The sequence below is a fragment of the Ceratotherium simum genome, chromosome 1 (genome assembly GCF_057802395.1).
Source record: "Ceratotherium simum simum isolate JZ-2026a chromosome 1, ASM5780239v1, whole genome shotgun sequence".
Classification (NCBI taxonomy): Eukaryota; Metazoa; Chordata; class Mammalia; order Perissodactyla; family Rhinocerotidae; genus Ceratotherium; species Ceratotherium simum.
The window spans coordinates 92,530,136-92,547,334 of NC_141900.1; positions in this window are offsets into that span (position 1 = coordinate 92,530,136).

The window sequence follows — 17,199 nt, forward strand, 5'->3', positions numbered from 1 at the left end:
AACATTTACTACATTCATGTTTATTTTTGCTTCTATTGCTATCCTTACAATCTTGTGAGGTAGGTGTTATTATTGATTTCTAGGTGAGGAATATGAGTATTGAAGAGTTTGCCCAATTTCACCTTTACGTATATGACAGAACCAGGAAAGAAATCAATTTTCCCAAATCAAGTACACCGTGCCTTTTTTCAAAAAAGGCGACTCTCAGGACATCATCCAACCCTGCAGCTGCTTCATTTCTATAATGGATATTACTAATGCGTCTACTTCTGACTTCATAAGATGACTCAAGAATCAGAAGAAATAAATTTGGAAGTATTTTGTAAACATTTAAAATGCTATACAAATGAAGTGTACTAAAATTATTATGGCTATTTACAATAATTTAGATTCAGATAAAACCTCCAACTATATTTATTTCATTTACTCATATAGTACTGTTACAAGGATGCTATTTTTTCTATGTTAAACATATTTTTAAATTATATTCCTTGTCTTGTTAGACTGGCTTGTCAGATTTTTTCCTGTTGGACCCAGAGATATTTCACAGCCATAAAGCAGACATGAGACCTTGGCTACCTTCTCAGTTGACTAGGATTACCCAGTGAGGAATAAAGATTTCTCCCTGCCCTCGCATACCTTATCATATCCAGCTGTTCCTCATTGTTTTCCATTAAAGTCCAGCATGAACCTTACAATTAATTGTCCTGTAGGTATTTTTTTCTAACCTGGTGTCGCCGGTTAAAATTATCGCCAAATTTTCAAGGCAATTCCTTCAAAACTGAGCTAATATATTCCTAATCTTGGGGAGAGTTAAGAAACGCCTAGTTTGCACTTAAATATGGTTTCTGAAAGCGCTAACTTGTATCCTGCCGAGATGGATGGGGAAGGAGGTAACTGAAATGTAATCTAAGGGAAGGTGTGGGCACATGGAAGCGGAACGATGCTGATACCTCGGTGCTCTTTCGTGTCACTGCCTCTAATACAAGGCAAGGTACTGCAGTGTGTACACAGCTAAGAGTAACCGATGATATTGATCATATATTCTGAGAAAAAAAGAAGGTTCTGAACAGAGTATTTTGTGACCATTGGCTACCTTTCAAATTAAGTAGTTTTCCTTTGCAGAATCCCAAAAGGAGGTCAGTACTCAAAAGAAAATTGCCATGTTCTACAGTACTGAGAACTTGTGACTCAGAGGCAGAAAGGTCATGAATAGAAACAGTCTTCTTATCAGAGGTGTTCTCAGGAGAAGCCCCAGAGGACTGGCTTCATCTTAATAGCCCGAAACCATGGGTTCCGCTCTAGTGAGTAATAGAAACTTCCAGCCTGAAGAAGGTGCAGGGTTTGCCACTCTGCCTTTGCCCACTTGAAGTAGACTACGACAGGTGTCTATCCAAAGACACTGTGGGTAGTAATTAAAGCTGCCCTTGATTGAGTGCGTCTTAAGATCCAATTGCTATATATGTGTATGTATATACAACTCTACATATATGTGTGTGTGTATATATATATGACCTTATGCAGTCTTCACCAAAATCTTCAAGATAAATATATTCATTTTACAGATATGGAAAAAGAGGTTTAGAAAGGTTGAATAACATAAACACAGTCACAGCTCCAGTAAGAGCTGGAGCTAGGACTTAAATGCAAGCCAGTGTCTTTGTCAGTAGGTCACATTATTATCCTTAGAAGTGGTCATGGAGGGGCCAAGGGTGTTTAAAGAAAAGAGGTTCTGGGACAGACACAGATAAAAGTCAAGCAACCAAAAGTCATCACTTCAGAGACACTCTCCTTGATCTTCCATCTAGAACAGGTGCCCCCTCAACCTTCATTGTTCTTTTCAGCACTTTTCGTTTTTGGGTGTGCTCTGGTGTTCTTTATTATTACATTTGTAATACAGAAAGGGATAATAAATAATTACTTGTGTTCCTGCCACCCAGAGTCATTTACTTTTTTTTATTGCAATAAAATACATATAATGTAAAATTTACCATTATAGCTACTTTTAAGTGCACAATTCAGTGGCATGAAGTACACTCACATTGTTGTGCAACCATTACATTATCTCCAGAAATTTTTCACCATCCCAGACTGAAACTCCGTACCCATTATTCTGTATCCTCTACCATCTCCTGGCAACCACCATTCTACTTTCTCATTCACTTTTTAGCTGTCATCTAGGCATCCATTCCCACCTGCCTGGCATCTCTCTCTGGATGTTTCATCACATCTCTGACTTCAAGTACTCCAAAGTAAAATTTTGCTACCTCTGGAAACTTGTTTCCCCTTCCTCCTGCATTCATCGTTCCCATATATCCCTCATCTAGTTTCTCCTGTTAAGATCTTACATTAGTATGAAACATTTGACACAATGAATGAGCCATTATTGATACATTATTATTAACTAATGTTCATACTTTATTGGAATTTCCTTAGTTGTTTTTTTTGTTTTGTTTTGCTGAGGAAGATTTGCCCTGAGCTATTTGTTGTCAATCTTCCTCTTTTTTTCCTTTTTATTTACGTGGGGCGCCACAGCATGGCCACTAACAGAGAGTGGTGTAGGTTTGCACCCGAGATCTGACCCGGGCTGCCAAAGCGGATCACACTGAATTTAACCACTAGGCCACCGGGGCTGACCCGGGATTTCCTTAGTTTTTACCCAATATCCTTTCTATGTTCTGAGATCCCTTCCAGATACCACAATAAATTTTGTTTCATTTCCCTTTCTTTAGACTCCTTGACACTGTGACAGTCTCTCAGACTTTCCTCATTTTTGATGACTTTAACAGCTTTGAGGAGTCCTGGTCAGATATTTTGTGGAATGTACCTCTGTTTTGGTGTCCGATGTTTTTCTCATGGTTAGACTAAGCTACGGTTTCCTGGGGAGGAACACCACAGAAGATCAAGGGTATGTTTCATCAATGTGACTTATCATTGCTGATGTTAAGCTGGATCACCTGGCTGAGGGAGTCTTCGTGATGGCTCATTTTTGATTCTTCCCTCCTTTCCCTCATTATACTCCTTATCATGGTCTTCAGTGCATGATCCAGAACTTCCCAGCTCTCCAGTCTCACCTAGAGCTGCTGTCTTCTCCAATCAGGTCTTAGCTACACTTGTTTGTCTTTCACTTTTGAGCATGATATGCCTTTTTCTGCCGTAATGCTTAGACTGTATGTCATAGACTGTTCTCTTCATTTAGAACCTTCTCATACTTAACATGGAAAGCATCTTCTCATTATTCAGTCTGCATATTTGCCACTCCTCAGAAAGCCTTTCCCTGTGAATCCAGTCTAAAATAATGGCTTGGTTTATAAGACATTTTAGCACCTTGTCTATTTCCTTCCTAGAATTTAGTGCAGTCATTTATGTAACTTTTACTTTACTCCTTTAATATCCCACTAGAAGGCAGGGAAAATAGCTCACTGAATCACGGGGTCCTAAAATGGTGTCTCGTATAAGGTAGACATTAACATTGGTTGAATGAATGAATGACTATATTGTCTTAGATAAATGCCAAGCTTGACTTGAGAAGATGAGGGGAAATTATCCACATACATTGGATAATTCTAATGATAATTTATATTTAGAGAAATCCCTTTTTCTTAAAACATTGATAGCTGGTGAATTGTGCTTCATTTAATTTATTTAATGTTAGTTATCTTCCTTACTTTGATACAGGAATTAAGAGTATATTTTAAGAAGATTGAAAGAATAAGACTTACTTTCTGTGACAAATAAAGGAAAACTATCATCTAACTCTTCAGTGAGATGATATTGGTCTTGTGAGACCCTGGCTGGGTTATCATGTCTAATGGTCTCTGAATATCAAGATCATGCAAACCAATCGACAAAGCTCAGGGGGGAAAAAAGATCCATGGCATGAGCAGAATGGAGAATTATGGGCTAAGCCTAAAAACAAACAAGCAATGGAACAAATAGGTGTCAACAAGTCCACTCTAAAGCCACAGTCTTTCCCACCAAAAATGCCTCTTGGCTCTTCTTGGTTCTATCATCATCAAATTATGCTCAGCTTGGAGGTGACACCCTTTCATATAAATCATTACATAAGTTCATAGGAGATTACAAAGTAATTTATAATGATAAAAACAGAAGTACTGATCTCAGAATATCCTCTCTGACCACTCTCTATATAGAATGATACCAATGATAACATCATGATCATCATAAAAGATATATAAAGGATAGCATACGAATAAAAACAATCCCAAAGGATAAACAGAAAATGTAATATTGCTTATCTCTCAGAGAAAAACATAGTGAACTTTTACTTTATATTTTTTCAGAGTTCTATTTTGATTTTAACAATGTATATGCATTTATTTTTCAATCAGAAAAAATGTTCTTAATGTTTTCAAATTAGAAACAACATGTAAGCTATTATATTCCATAAGCATCCAATGCTTGGCTGTGGCCATCCATCAATCCTCAAGAATTCTTCAGAAAGGATAGTATTTCTTCAACAGGGCCTGATTGTCATTGTTGTCAATGCGGCATAATGAAACTAACAAACGGAAGGCCGTCATTGAATGGGCTTTTACATAAGCACTTCAGGTTGCTTAAGGTTTTTTTTTTTTCCTGAGTCAGTATTCCATAACTCACAGTGCTTTAGACTATTTAGGCATCTCTTTGCATCCTAGAGTTGGAAAATTTTTCTAGGATTACAGAGGAAATTAGGGCAGAATATTTTATCCGTATGGATTCAAATGTTCCTGGAAATAATAACAATATATTTTCACAATGTTATACAGTTATACAAAATATTTTCACAATATTATTCTTTATTTGATCTTCATAATGTGCCTGTGAGTAGAAATATAAAGCTGTGTGCTTAAAATAGCTCTCATTTCCAGTTTGATAAAATTTATATGTCCTATAATGCATAATTTTAAGCCTGTAAAATGAGATTCTAAGTCTTGACAACTTTGCAGCACCCTCTTAAAATAAAATATAATTTGAAATCCTCCAGTTTTTAGCAAATCAATCCCCTGATTTTTCTTTTTGATGTATGCTTGGAGCTACAGCCTTTTTTCCCTTGTTCCATTCCCATCTGTCTGTTATTCCAGGAGTTATATTTAAAATGCAGAATTAATAGGCAGGTTCTATGAAACTTTTCTTATGTTTCTGCTTTTCTGGCCATGCTGTTTCTATCCATGACTCAGTTTATACTTCTTATCATAGATTCTCTGAAATTAAATTTAATACCCCCGTTAGAAAACAACTGGAGTTGAGGTCTTAATTTGCCCATTTCCCTCTGTCTACCATGTTTGCAATAGCAGGATTTACCCAGTTTAACTTTCCTGCTACTATACCCTCCTCACCCTGCCCATAGCCCCTAAAATGATATTCCTTTGGTAAATCATTTTTTCCTTTTTATGGCAAAAGTCCCAAATGCCAAATTGTGTTTGATGGATTAATATGCCCTTTCGCTGACGCATACTATTATTGATGTGATTCTGTTTTGTCTCAGCTTTGCTTTGTTTGATGAAACATATTTGCAAACCTCTTTTGCACCCTTAAAAATATAAAGAATCCAGTGGAATGCTCAAGCACCTGTAAACAATTTTATCAGCCTATTTGATGTTTAAATAAAGAATTAAATAAAAAGAAAGTATAGTCACCATCATATAAACATGGATTGGATTCCAGTAATTTTAAGAATATAAAGCTCTGCTTCTGGCCATGCAAATCTTGAGGCTATCCACCATCAGTGAGATCAATTAACTTGAAACACCCGTGAGGGGGCTGGGGGAATGTGTGATGTGTGTCAGGTTGGGGGGACTTCTTTTTGAACATAACATTTGTTACCTGTTCCATGCTTCACATAGTCCAGGGCTTCAATAGTGTAATGAAGACTCATCTTTCTATTTCTTTACAGGTAATTCAAGAGGGAAATGAAAACAATTGAGCAGTGGGAAATTACCTCTATATCTTTCTAAAAGAAAAGAAAGATCTCAACAATAATAGTAGACCTGTTCAGAGAGAGTGTCACATCATCCGGGCTTCAGTCTCCTTATCTGAAACTGAGAGGGCTGAACTAGACGACCTCTGAAAGATCTATGTGATTGTATTCATCAGAGGCATTTGGAAAGTCAGTCTCAGTTTTCTATTACAAAGAAAAGTCCTGCCCCACAATTCTCTGAGAGATGGAACACGATTTCTCAATGATTACGAGAGGTTAAAGTAAATGTTGCTTTCCTGAAATCTCATGAATCCCCTGAATTCCCTATTCTAGTCTAGCTCTAGGAAAGCATTATAATGAAGTCTTCCAGTGTTTCTAAAGGCAACGTTAATGTTCTCCCTAGAAGGGATTATTGTTCTAGGTAGAATGGTGTACTCTTCAGGCTGGAAGATTATTCAGTAAGTTGTAAGCTCATGCAACCCAGACAGACATAAGGCCCCAGTGCTTTTAGTCTAAGTTGGCCTTGCCTCTGTGTGTGTGTGTGTGTGTGTGTGTGTGTGTGTCTGTTCACACGTACACTCATATCTATATTCAGAGTGGTTCTTGATAAAAGTGGAAAGTACAGAAGAACATTTTTAGGCTCATAGAATGAATCTTAGATGAGGTTGAAGAATCACCAAAAGAGAGAACTTGATGTGTTTGCTAAATAAAAGTCATTCAGAATCCAGCCATTTGTGACAACATGGATGGACATTGAGGGTATTATGCAAAGTGAAATAAGTCAGAGGGAGAAGGTCAAATACCATATGATCTCACTCATTAAGTGGTAGATAAAAACAACAACAAACAAACACATAGAGACAGAGATTGGATTGGTGGTTACCAGAGGAGAAGGAGGGAGGGAGGAGGGCAAAAGGGATAATTAGGCACATGTGTGTGGTGATGGGTTGTAATTAGTATTTGGGTGGTGAACATGAGAACATGATGTAATCCATGCAGAAATAGAAGTATAATGATGTACACCTGAAATTTATACAATGTTATAAACCAATGTTACCGCAATAAACAAAACAAAACAAAAATCTATTGAAAAAAAAAAAAAGAATGACTAGTCTACGTTGGCAGTGACACACTATCAAGAGCGTTTAATATTGTCCTAACCAGGTTGAGTTTAGGGAAGTGAAGCAACATTAAAGGGTTAAGCAGGGAGGGAAATTATTGACTTGTGTTTAAGAAAAGTAACTGTGATTGAAGAATGCAAGATGATTTTGAAAGAAGACTGAAAAGAGGGAGGCCAGTTAAGTAACCAAGATAAGAAAGGATGATGGCCTCTGAACTAAGACAGTGTTGATGTAGGTGGCGAGGAGGGTACAGATTGGAAACATAAGAAAGAGACAGGATAGATTGGCCTGGGTGATTGGGTATGTGTGATGGGGGTCGTAGTGGTAGGTGGGCCCCCAATATCGAGGCCCAAAGAGCAGTTTGCTTTCTAGGGTACATACCTGGGCAGATGCAGATGTGGCCAGTCTCATAAGATGGATGATTAGTTCAGTTTTGAACTTTTGAGTTTGAGGAGACCAATGCATGCTCAGAGGAATGTTAGGGTAAGCTATCGGATACACAAGTCTTAGTAGAGAGATCTGGACTAAAGATAGACATTGAGTATTTACCAGCATATTCATGGCAAACTGCTATTGCATATGTATATTCACATGTAAACAGTTTATTTTCAACTCACATTTACTCCCAACTCAAAAGCTCTCCTGCTGTCTCCCTTTAGGGAGTAAAATTGCCAAGTGGTGACAAACAAAGGCAGATTTGTAATAAATGAGCTTCTAAACTGGAAAGCAGTGTTAGGTCATTTTTCTTAATTGAAAACAGTTTATCTTTTATGCATTTCCCTGCTTTTTGTTTTCTGTGTTTGCCTTCTGAACACCTAGGCATAACTCAGGGTATAATTAGAGGGTCGTGGTTGCACTGCTGTTAGAGCCATTTTTAGCAACTCTTGATAACAGTCATGAAAGTAAAAACAGACCTGGCTTTTGTGGTACTTCACAGAGGAGAGCTCATATTTGCATATCTGCGTGTCTTCATTTTTACTTTTGTGTAAACCTAATCACTATTTCTCCCCACCTTTTGTCCTTCCTTTATGGCTCCTTTTTTAGCAGGTTTTATTTATTTTTTTTAAATAAGAATACCTGTCGAAAGAAAATAAAATTCTAAATGTCATCTCTATCTAAAATCAACATCCTATCCAATTTTTGTGCCTATTTCTGTAGTGGAATCACAAAGGCTAGGTTGTACTGGGATATATATTCCTCTCTTAAATACTTCAGGATTGCTGCTGATGTCAGCAATGGCCACATTGTGATGGCAATAAATAAATTCCCAGTGATCTTATTTCTGATTATTAGATAGTTGAAAGTGAATTTAACAGAAGAACAGAATGTTAGAATTAACATTGAAGACTATGAAATATTTTTCCCGAGATTTATGTATTTCTTATCGCCCATACAAATGGTTTTTTGGAATGCTCATTTAGTAAGCTCATGTCAGCATCATGTGCTTGTAGAACTAAAAACAAAAACTTACCAGTTGTTAAATGCTCTCAGTGTAGTGTGAAATCTAGAGAATATTCTTAATTTGATGACAAGCTGTCTCCATTGACAAGCACTAAATACAACTAGTAGAAGAGATTGTTTAGGTCATATCAATAACCAATTTTTTGGTACATTGATTTTTATCATTCATGCAGTTGATTATTTCACACTGTTAAATCTCTAAGACTGTGGATTAAATATTCAATTGTGTGTGTGTGTGTCAATTAATAGATTATGTGTAGGCCTTTCTGTGACCCTGTTAGAGAAAGAATGAGACTAACTGTTCCAGTGACTAATTCACTTTCAAGGTTAGAGACAGAAGTAGCTACTAGAAAGGAAGAGCCATATCTTGACACATAGTAAACAGAAAGTAGGATAAAGGATGTATTCAATGTGTATTGATTGCAGTAGATCCTGAAGGTAGACAGATTGATGCTATGACATGGCTACACAAAGTGGTAAATTAAAAGGCTAAAATGAACACTATTTGTTATGATTTGTTAAACAAATCTAACACTGTTAACTATCAGGATGGACACAATGGAAAGATTCCAAAGAGCTTCAAATCTTGTTGCTAACTTAAGAACAGACATAAAACATTCAGTGAAGAATAAAAATTCTAAAGTATTAATAATCAAGTGTTAAATTATCTTGAGCGGATTTTATGTACTAAAGTTGAGTTGGCTGATTTATGGCTTATGGTGAGTTTGTTTTGTTATACAAATTCAAAATATCACACATTACTATTCTCAGGAAGCTTACCACTCAGGAATATTATGCAATTCTGAATTTCAATATTTTCATTATCTTTCTAGTGATCTCTCATACCTTATAACCTGTAATTTCAATATTAGGCTAGTGAGCACAGTCTCTTGCTCTCAAAAATGAACAATTTTATTTTAGAGGGTTCTTACACATATGTTGCTCTTTATTATTTTAAAAGAAAAGCTGATTCTGTATCAAAATCTCATTATTTGGCAAATTGAAAATGACTCCACAGTTGGGCACCCTGAGAGAACTTCCTCTTACAGCACAGACCACAAATGACTGCTCATTAACGTTGTAGTGTGAATCACCCTAAAAGTGTAGTCTTCACCCCTAAAAGAATCTAAGCCACTGACTCTAAACTCGATGGATTTTTGTAGCCAGGCTATCAGAGGATTCTTACTAACCTGCCTATTCTCCATCTACTACCCAAATGAGAAAAACAATATGAAATTTGTTTTTAAGATGTCACATCTTTGCACATCTGTTGGTTAAGAAGTATGATGTTTAAACGTCTAATTCATGTCACTTAGAGCCAGAATATGTCATTCAATTGAATTAAGAAATTAAGGAGGCATTAATATAAGAGGCTTGAGAAGTATTCCACTATTCCCCTTAGAAACAATGCATATAGAGAATATTAAATTCTGCATACTCCTCCCTAATATGTTTATGTGCGTTGTGAAATATAAAATGTAGTAATTCATCTCGTTTTACGGTACCTTAAACTCAAAGACCCATTTTTGAAAACATCAGAATCTTCTTCAGAGTTAATATTTGGAAGGAAAGATACAGAGTATTATGGATTAGGTGACAAACAGTAGATATAGGTACACTTCAGAGATTAAAAACATGTTTTGATGCAAATATCTATAGCAAATTCCTGAGGGAAGATAAATACTGAAAAGCATATGATCAAGAAGAAAAATATCCTCTGAACAGGAGTGCTAAGTTTTTATTATTGTCATTATTTTTCCTTTTGTTTTCCAGGAGGCATTGTAGACTGTTTAAATAAACAAAACATGCACAGAAGTGAGCCTAGTGAGCCATGATTTTGTTTGCATGAATTAATAGGAGAAAAGCAATTCCACATAAACAAACTCAGGGTTCTTTCTGATACTATCATCTCCACCAACTGTGATATCTTCCCCATCCGTCCACTCTGAACCTTAGAGCAGCCCAGTGTGGACATTGGAGATACTGGTAAAAGGAAACAAGGACCCTTCAACAAGTCTTAGATAACCAAAATGTTTTGCTGCCAAGTTCACTTTTTTTTTGGTATTATACCACATTGCAACTACACTATGCTATAGAGAGAAGTAAAACAGGCTGGTTTTGCTCTGTCACTGATTAGGAGCAGATTGCCTTGAAAATCAATAAAATAGGGCCACAGTTTGAAGCAGTAGCATCTGAATGATTTTGACCACACACTTGTTTTGGTTTGGGGTTCTTCCAGAAAGAAGACCCTACTTCTGCTTGGAAGTGAGTGCAGGGAGCTATGCAGGGAAGAGAGGATGTGAAACAGGGTAGGAGAGGCAGCCAATAAAAGGTTTTCTATTAGCCTAGGCACCTCAAAGGGTTATTGGAGCTTGAACACATGGGAAATTCTGAAAAATGATGCAAAATCACTAGCCTCATTATTATCTTGCCTGAAGATTGAGGAAGCTGAGGTATTTATATACCGATGGCTGAAATAATCATTATTTGAAGACTGATCATAGGGGTGATAAATTCCTGGGGCATTTCCAACTTGCCACAAGGGGTGGGCAGAGCAGACTTCCTAGCTTCCTGAAAAAGCTTTCAGACACAGAGAAGCAGATACGGGCATATGGAAGCCAGCAGGAGGACACTGAAAAACGTGAGTGATGTGGGTGGGTACTGAGAATGTCAGCTACATACCTCTAATAACAACAATATTTTGAGCTCTGATCAGTATGTGGATATTTATTTATAAATTATATAGATGGATGGGATATCACTTCATTATGTATTTTACAGTATACATGCACAATTCTTTTAAAAGGATGAGATAAAAATAAATTCTTCCTGCAAGCCAGTGGATTGTTTTGCACAGCCCCTGGAGTGTAGACACCTCTATATGGAGACCACTGTGCTGGGAAAGTGAAAACGTCCTTTTGGGATCTAAACAATTATGAATTGCATGAAATTAAGGACACAGAGTGGTGAGCCCTGGTTCTTGGAAAAGTGGAATCGTATAACTGGTTTGCATCAGTAATCAAGGTGGGAATGGACTGAGGCAATTCAGATACACTGGCCCTTGAGAGGCAAGTTTCCAATGTCACTGTGGTTTCGCCATCTAGGCAGATTTGAATACAGACACACTAAATACTGACCAAAAGAGAAGAAAAACAAGTATTTCTTCATTCAATAGATATTTACGTAGCATCTATCATGTGCTGGGCCCTGTGCTACAGTGAATCAGACAGACCAGCAGCTGCTCACATGAGCCTGTAGTATAGTGACGTGAATAACAATGATCTTGGATCTTGATGAACCCACTGTGGCCATTCCCTTCTATCACTTTTTCTCATTTGCATTACTATTGTTAGACATAAACACATGCTGTTTGATCCATTTGTTGTAAGGACCTAGCCCTTTAGCTTCTTGATCAGTTGCATTTATTAAAATAATAATATTAAAAATTTCTTAAATGTGTAAGCTTTACCACTTACAAAGAACTTGCACACACGTTATCTTGTTCATATCTCACCAAAACTCCTGTTTTTATTCCAAAATAGTACATGGAGAAGTATGGAATTGGGGGCTAAGTGACTTGCCAAAATGCTGCTGGTTATAAATTGTCAGAGCCCTGAAATGAGATGAAATCCAAGTTTTCTGACACGGTAGTGTGTGTACATCTCTGATTATGTTACTCTATTACATAGCCAGATAGGAAGACCTGTCAGTAGACGCAATCATTCTCTCCTCTTATAATGAAGTGGTATTCTTAGTTAAACTATATTAGATAAATGAAGAGCTGTCTTTAACTCTTTAGCCTCCTCTTACTAGATAATTTTTCTTTCCATGGCTTTCAACAGGCACCAGGGTCCTCGTTGAACCATCGAAGCCTATTCACAGATCAAAATATGAACATAATCAACTACTAACATTCATACTATGCTCTTTCTTTTAAACTCATCTATCTATCTATCTATCTATCTATCTATCTATCTATCTATTTTTGCAGTCAGTTGCCAGTAATTAAGATAATTAGAAACATTTTAAGAATTAATAATTGATATAAATTTCAGAAGAGTTTGGATTTAGATAGCAACTTCATAACAAGTAAGAAGTTAACCTATAGTCTCTTCCAACGGTATGTATATTATAATATTTATCCCTCTCTCTAAGTGAAAAATAATAGACATAGCTCCAATTAAATGCATCTAAAAATTAGAAACAGATGGGATATATGTATTTAAACACAAACTTTCCCTGGTCCTATGAAGTCACACCATATATGCCGGCACTTTCTTTGCCTACATCTCAGTCCAGCCTAGAGGTGGTGGCTAGGTTTGGAGAAGATATAACTGCAGGGCCCTGGTGCAGCCAGGGTGCCCTCCTGTGAGGAGCTGAGGAGCACAGCAGAAGTAAGCAGGGCAGAAAAAGACTTCAAGGATCCCATGAAATGCAGCTCCAGGGGCAGCAGGAGCAGACCACAGTGAGGATGGGGCAGCTTAGATCGGGGGCATTTAGGACAACCCTGAATGGAAAAGGGAAAATCATAAACAACTAGGCTCTTAAAAGGTGGTTGCAGTTGCAAGCCCAGGTCAGTTTTTACACCTGACTATTAGCTGGTCATTCTTTCTCCACCATGTAAGTATAGATAACAACGGCAATCAGAAGCATTGTCATTGAACTTTGAAATTCCACAGCAAGATGTAAATACAGCCACCAAGCACAATTGAGTATGTTTGTTGTAGAGCAACCCAAATTTTGTACTCTCTGGACCTTTATGATAAGGTAGACACAATCTGCGATTTTTTGCTAGTTTCCTTGTTCATTTTTCTTTATCAAAGGCAAAATGTCCATGCCTCAGATCAATCTGGAGTCTGGAAGGATACATTATGGCTAAGAGCTTAAAAATGGGCCGGCAATGGAAAATGGATGGAGGAAATCCTGACAGAGAAGACAAAGGACAGAGACAAAAGTGGGCTAGTGTAGAAGTAGGTTGTGTGTTCTCCAACCAACGATGGTGAAGAGGAGCTCCCCTCACTTTATGGAGACCTTGCTGGTTTGAAAGTTCATTGTTCGACACCATGGATCTCCAGGTGGGTCACGTTTAGAGATACACCAACCTGGAGGACTCCATGCTGTTGAGCTGTTCACAAGCAGCGGACGCTTCTAATCCCATCTTTCCTGGAATTAATTGGTGTCTTCTGTAATGTATATGCAATCTTCTTCAAAAAGAAGTCTTACTCTTCCCTCTTTCAAAAATGGAGACAAATTTCCCACCTCTGCATCAAAATATATGTTATTTTGTGGATATTATTAAAGCTGGTGTCTCAATGTATTCTATCCAAATGGAAATAAGTATAAAAAATGTATTTTTATGAAAGCTAATTAAAAATGACAAGGGTATAAGTAAAATATTTATTTGTGGATTTTAATTATGTGTAGAAGGATTTTTAGTGATAGGTGAGTGTAGCATATAAAACATTGCATTTTTTTCCAAAATTCATATTTAATGGACTTAGTTCATATACATTATTCATAAATAATGAAAAAATATCCCTTGCTTCGCAATAAATTAATTCCTTGTTTTTATTTAACATCTTTTTGAATTGGGTAGATCTTTTATATTGTTATAAAATGGTCAATATAACTAAATTATTGTTATAAAAAATAACAATGTTGAAACAATCATTCTTGTTATATTTTAATAGGAATTCTATTAATCTTTTACCAGTAATGTGGCATTGGGGTTTGGTTTAAGGTAGGTGTTATGTATGATATTAAGGAATTGAATTTTATCAAATATTTTGTTTTTAGTGCATTGGGATTATTATATATATATTTTATCTTATTTACATAAAATATATATATATTTATATACTTTTATTGGGACTGTTATGTGCTGTATCAAATTTTAGTTTTCCTAATATTAACACATTTCCAAATTTAATGGCTTTAATTGTCATGATATGTTACTCTTTTAATGTACTGTTGAATTCCATTTGCTACTATTTTACTAAAGCTTTGGGCATTTACATTTAAAATTGAAATTGACATTAAAATTTTTTTTGAGTTATATTTGGCTCATATTTATATCAGAATGACTCTGATTGTATAAAATTCATTTATGGCTTCTCCCTTTTCCTTATGTTGTTGAAAAGTTTATAGAGCATGAAGATTGTCAATTCTTTAAATATTTGAATGGCCCACCTGTAAAATATTTGGTAAAAAGCTCAAATTCTTTTTTATAAAAATTTTAAAAATTGATTATAACATTTTGAAGCCATTTGCTTATGAATGAATATTTTATAAATCTTCATTAATTTTGGTAAATTATGAATTCTGTATTGATTAATGAACATGCTTACATTTTTTATCATATAATTGTGCATATTATTCTGTTAAACTTGATTATTCTTCAAATTTGTTATTACTTTTCTTTTTCTAATTTTAGTTGTATTTTTCTCATGTTTTTTTGGTAAAGTTTTCCAGGGTTTTGTGAATTTTAAATTTCTTAATTCTATTGCTTTTGATTTTATAATTTGTTACTTATCTTATTTTTGCAGTTACTTCTTTCTAATTCTACAGGGATTTTTGTTTTCCTTTCTTTATAACTTCTTGACTTGAACTCTTTGTTCCTTCCTCTTTGTAAAAAATCCTTCTTGTTTAGTATTGAGAACGTTTATGACTATGAATTTGTCTCTACCGACTGGTTTGGTCTCTTCTAAAAGTTTGATACGTAGTCTAGTTAATAAGAACATGGGCCTAGAATGAGGCAGGCTTCAGTGTTATTTCTGCACATATTGAATTCATTAAGTTTCTTCATTTGTAATTTTATAGTAAAAATACTTACCTTATAGTGCTTTGCAAGACTAAATGAAATAATATATTTGTAATGACAGCAAAATAAAATGACAGCAAAATAAAATGCTCAACACAAATTGTAGTATTTGTTGAAAATTGTAGTTAGGGTTTTCTTTTGACTAATAATCACTTTAATTTTTAATATCTAAAAAGTGTTGAGTATTTGTTGCTTTTGTTGTTCTTGTTTAAAATTTTCTTATTAATTTCTAAATTTATTACATTTTGGTCAGAAATGTGGTCTTATAATGTCTATTTTTTGAAATTTTTTCAGTTTTTGAATTACTTGGAGAATTGAAAAGATTATATTCTTTATTGAAGAGGGCCAGTTATACACACACACATATACACGTTTTATTTATATTCATTCCCCATATTCATTATATTATTTATTTCCTTTTGTTCTTACTTATTTTTTTTTAAATCTACCTGCACTATAGCTGAATTTGCATTTCTTGTACCTATTGTGTTTTGGTCAAATTTTAAAAGTTTTTTTTAACACATTTTGAATTTTACAATTCAAATAATCATAATTCATAATTAATTATCACTATTGTCTCTGTTCTGTTTAAAACATTTTATTTATAATGCTAATTTATGTTAAACCAATATTGCTACCTCCTATTTCTTCCCTTTTACTTTGTCTGAGAAACATCTGCCATACTTTTATTTTTAAATTCTCTGTAACATTTTGTTCAGGTCAGTTTCTTTTAAGTAGTAAGTAATTAGATTTTATTTACTTAATTTTTGATCAAGTATTTGCTTTTAAATTGGTAGCTTAATTCTCATATTTTCTCTTCTCTCATTTTTTCTGCTTTCATTTTATACTTCTTTTAGGTTTTATTTCTTCTCCATCTTTTGCTTTCTGAAGTCTCTCTCTCTCAAAATAGTGATTTGGAGAGTATGTATCTGTTTTCAAAATTTAATTAGCTCTTAGTTTTACTTGGAAAAACTGTATTTTATCATATTTTCATAGTAATTATCAAAGTCAATGATGAAATGTAATATATTTTGAATTAGCACTTGCTTATTTCACACTCAGTTTCAGATCTTTTGTGATATAATGTGAGGATTTAGAGTGACATTATTGCTATTAAATTTTTGTATTTTCGTTATTTATCCATATATACCTATACATATTTTCTTTCATTCCAATATTTTCAATCATTTGCATTGTGCTGTACAATCATTACTTGACTACTTCTTGTTTCACTGGTTTCTATGATCACAAGTCCTTGTATAGCAGGATCTCTCTATTTCTATTTTTTTTTTTTAATTTTTTGTTTATTGCAGTAACATTGGTTTATAACATTGTAAAAATTTCAGGTGTACATCATTGTACTTCTATTTCTGCATAGATTACATCATGTTCACCACCAAAATACTAATTACAACCCATCACCACACACATGTACTGAATTATCCCTTTCACCCTCCTCCCTCCCCCCTTCCCCTCTGGTAACCACCAATCCAATCTCTGTCCCTATGTGTTTGTTTATTGTTGTTATTATCTACTACTTTCTAAATTCTTTATTCTGATTCAATCTCGTGAAAAATAGTTTTAAATACTTAGTTTTGTTTTAAGGAACTTTCAATATTCTTGAGCCAATGCATATTTATGTATATCTTTCTATTGCCTTCACACATGAATATCTTAGATGACTATAAAAATCTCGAATTCAAAGCCTTCTATCCCTCAAGACTGTAAGTGCTTCTTAGCCAGTTCATAAATGTGGAGACAGGAACAACAGTAGCTTCACTTCGCTGGGCGAGAACTAGGATGCCTTGCCTTGATAGAACCTGAGAACTCATCATGTGAAAGGATGGATATTTGTATGAAATATTCTAAGCTCTTCA